This window comes from Rutidosis leptorrhynchoides, chromosome 9 (genome assembly GCF_046630445.1).
Source record: "Rutidosis leptorrhynchoides isolate AG116_Rl617_1_P2 chromosome 9, CSIRO_AGI_Rlap_v1, whole genome shotgun sequence".
NCBI lineage: Eukaryota > Viridiplantae > Streptophyta > Magnoliopsida > Asterales > Asteraceae > Rutidosis > Rutidosis leptorrhynchoides.
Window position 1 is genome coordinate 313223481 of NC_092341.1, and position 3702 is coordinate 313227182.

Below are 3702 nucleotides of genomic sequence, written 5' to 3' on the forward strand. Positions count from 1 at the left end.
ATTTCAATATTGAACTCTTGTAAGAGTAAGATCCAATGGATTAATCTTGGTTTGGCATCTTGTTTCGAAAATAGGTATCTAAGAGCAGAATGGTCGGTATAGACCACCGTTTTTGCTAGAACGAGATATGAACGATATTTGTCAAAAGCAAAGACAATAGCAAGGAGTTCTTTTTCAGTAGTTGTGTAATTTGTTTGTGCTCCTTGTAACGTCTTACTAGCATAATATATAGGTTGAAATCGTTTTTCAATCCTTTGTCCTAAAACGGCTCCCATTGCAAAATCACTTGCATCGCACATAAGTTCAAACGGTAGATTCCAATTTGGTGTTATCATGATCGGCGCATTAGTGAGTTTCTCTTTAAGAATATTAAAAGATTTGATGCATTCATCTGAAAAGATGAATGGAGCATCTTTTTCTAGGAGTTTATTCATAGGAGTGGCAATTTTAGAAAAATCTTTTATGAAACGTCGGTAAAAACCGGCATGCCCTAGAAAACTCCTAACTCCTCTAACATTGGTGGGATGTGGAAGTTTAGCAATTACATCTACTTTAGCTCTATCCACTTCAATTCCTTCTTTTGAAATTTTATGTCCAAGAACGATGCCTTCTTTAACCATGAAATGGCATTTCTCCCAATTAAGTACTAGATTTGATTGTTCGCATCTAATAAGCATTCGTTCCAGATTAACTAGACATGATTCAAATGTATCACCGAAGACTAAAAAGTCATCCATGAAAACTTCCATGCATTCTTCTATCATGTCGTGAAAAATCGCTATCATGCACCTTTGAAAGGTTGCAGGGGCGTTGCAAAGTCCAAATGGCATGCGTTTGTAAGCAAAAGTACCATAAGGGCACGTGAATGAGGTTTTCTCTTGATCTTCGGGTGCTATTGGAATTTGAAAGTATCTGGAAAAACCATCTAGAAAACAATAGTAACTATTTCCGGCTAATCTTTCCAACATTTGATCAATGAAAGGTAAGGGAAAGTGATCTTTTCTGGTGGCGCCATCCTGTTACAGTCCTAGTAGGAATAAGTTCATTTTTCTCATTTGTAATGACAGTCATGCCACCCTTCTTAGGCACGCATTGAACTGAGCTTACCCATGGACTATCCGAAATTGGATAAATTAAACATGCATCTAGCAGTTTAATAATTTCTTTTTTAACAACATCTTGCATATTAGGATTTAGTCTTTGTTGGCGTTGCACATACGTTTTATGACCTTCTTCCATAAGGATTTTATGTGTGCAATACGAAGGACTTATTCCTTTGATATCATGAATCTTCCATGCAATAGCTGGTTTATGAGTTTTCAACACAGAAATGAGTTGTGATTTCTCATTTTCAGTAAGAGAAGACGATATTATTACAGGTAATTCAGATTCACCATGTAAATAAGCATATTCCAAATGGTTTGGAAGTGGCTTTAACTCTAATGTCGGAGGTTCTTCTATCGATGATTTATATCGATATCTGTCTTCTTCTTTTAGCATTTGAATTTCTTCTGTTGTTGGTTCATATCCATTAGCCATAAGTGTAGCTAACATTTTAGCTTCATCAATTGGTTCAGTTCCTTCTCCTAAAGAACATTCTCCTATTCCTTGTAATTCTGGAAATTCTTCTAACAATTCTGCATGTGAGTCTATAGTTTGAATATAATAGCATGTATCATCTGTAGATTGCGGTTGTTGCATTGCTCTATCAACTGAAAAGGTAACACTCTCGTCCTCTATACTTAGGGTCAGTTTCTTACCAAACACGTCTATCATTGCTTTAGCCATGTTTAAGAATGGTCTTCCTAATATGAGAGGAACTTGAGAATCTTCTTCCATGTCCAGAACAACAAAATCTACTGGAAATACTAAAGTACCAACTTTAACTAGCATGTTCTCCATTATCCCTCTAGGATATTTTATTGATCGATCGGCTAGTTGTATACTTATTCTTGTTGGTTTCAATTCTCCAAGGTCTAGTTTAGTGTATAGTGAATACGGCATTAAATTTATACTAGCACCTAAGTCTGCTTATGCTTCTATTGAACTAAGACTACCCAGAAAACATGGAATTGTGAAACTTCCTGGATCAGATAATTTTTCTGGTATCTTATTCAACAGTACCGCTGAACAATTAGCATTCATAGTAACAGCCGAGAGTTCTTCCATTTTCTTTCTATTTGAGATTAGATCTTTCAGAAATTTAGCATATCTAGGCATTCCTGAAATCACATCAATGAAAGGAAGATTGACATTTATTTGTTTAAACATATCCAAGAATTTGGATTGCTCGGCTTCAAGTTTCTCTTTTTTCATTTTACTCGGGTAAGGAAGTGGTGGTTGGTATGGTTTAACATAAGGTTTAGCCTTAACTGTGTTATCTTTATTAACCTTTTCAACTACCGGTTCTTTTTCCTTATCTTGATCAGGTTGTGGTTCATGTGGAGTAGGAATAGTTTCATCAGAAGTTACAGGTATTTCAGGTAGTTTAAGTGTTGTACCACTTCTTGTGGTAATGGCTTTAGCTGTTTCATTCCGGGGGTTAGCATTTGTATCACTAGGTAAACTTCCCGGTTTTCTTTCACCTATTAACCTTGCTAGGTTACTTACTTCTTGTTCCAGATTTTGAATAGAAGCTTGTTGATTTCTAAATGCTTGAGCATTTTGTTCATTGGTCTGTTTCTGAGATGTGAAAAACTGCGTTTGAGTTTCAACTAGCTTCGTCATCATATCTTCTAAATTCGGCTTTTTATCATCGGTTTGTGGTGATTTGTTTTGAAAATTAGGTCTTTGCTGGTTGTAAGTATTATTGGATACTTGTTGATTGCTAGGACCTTGTTGGTTGTTGTATGGAACATTTCGATTATAATTCTGGTTTTGATTGTAGATCGGTCTTGGCGGTTGATAATTATTCTGATAATTATTTCCAGACCTTTGGTTTAGATATGAAACATTCTCTCTTTGTTCCATTGTTAGTTCAATACTGAGACAATCTTTTGTCAAATGTGGTCCTCCACACTGCTCATAACTAATTCGTATTGAGTGGATATCTTTAGTCATCTTTTCCATTCGTCTCTCGACAGCATCTATCTTTGCAGAAATGGAATCTAAGTCATGGCTAGAATCGGCTCTAGCTTCTTTAGATGATCTAACAATATCTTTTTCTTGGTGCCACTCATGTGAGTGGGAAGCAGTGTTATCAATAATTTTGTAAGCATCAGTTTCGGTTTTCTTCATAATAGAACCACCAGCTACTATATCGATGTCTTTCCTTGTAGTGATGTCGCATCCTTGGTAGAATATTTGTACTATTTGACAGGTGTCTAAACCATGTTGCGGACATCCTATTAATAACTTTCCAAATCTTGTCCACGCCTCATATAGAGTTTCATTCGGTTTCTGTGTGAACGTAAAAATTTCTCCTTGAAGTCTTACGGCTTTAGATGCCGGAAAGAATTGTTTAAGAAATTTTTCAACTAAAACGTCCCATGTATCAATCGCCCCTTCAGGTAACGATTCCAACCAATCTTTGGCTTCTCCTTTAAAGTCCAGGGAAATAACATGAGATATATCTGTTCATCCTCCACTTCTATTATTTTAAATAGTGTGCAGATCCTATTAAAGGTACGAAGATGTTCGTTTGGATCTTCCTTCGGCGCACCACTAAATTGGCATTGATTAGTCACCATGTGTAGAATTTTT

General features: G+C 36.0%; 1 non-coding gene across 1 annotated transcript; it reads left to right on the forward strand.

Moving 5' to 3' along the window:
• The first annotated feature begins 3325 nt into the window (after positions 1–3325).
• Positions 3326–3432, forward strand: LOC139869596 (small nucleolar RNA R71). The gene has a single exon (XR_011766199.1). It is a non-coding gene; the product is annotated as a small nucleolar RNA R71 (small nucleolar RNA).
• Positions 3433–3702: the final 270 nt, after the last annotated feature.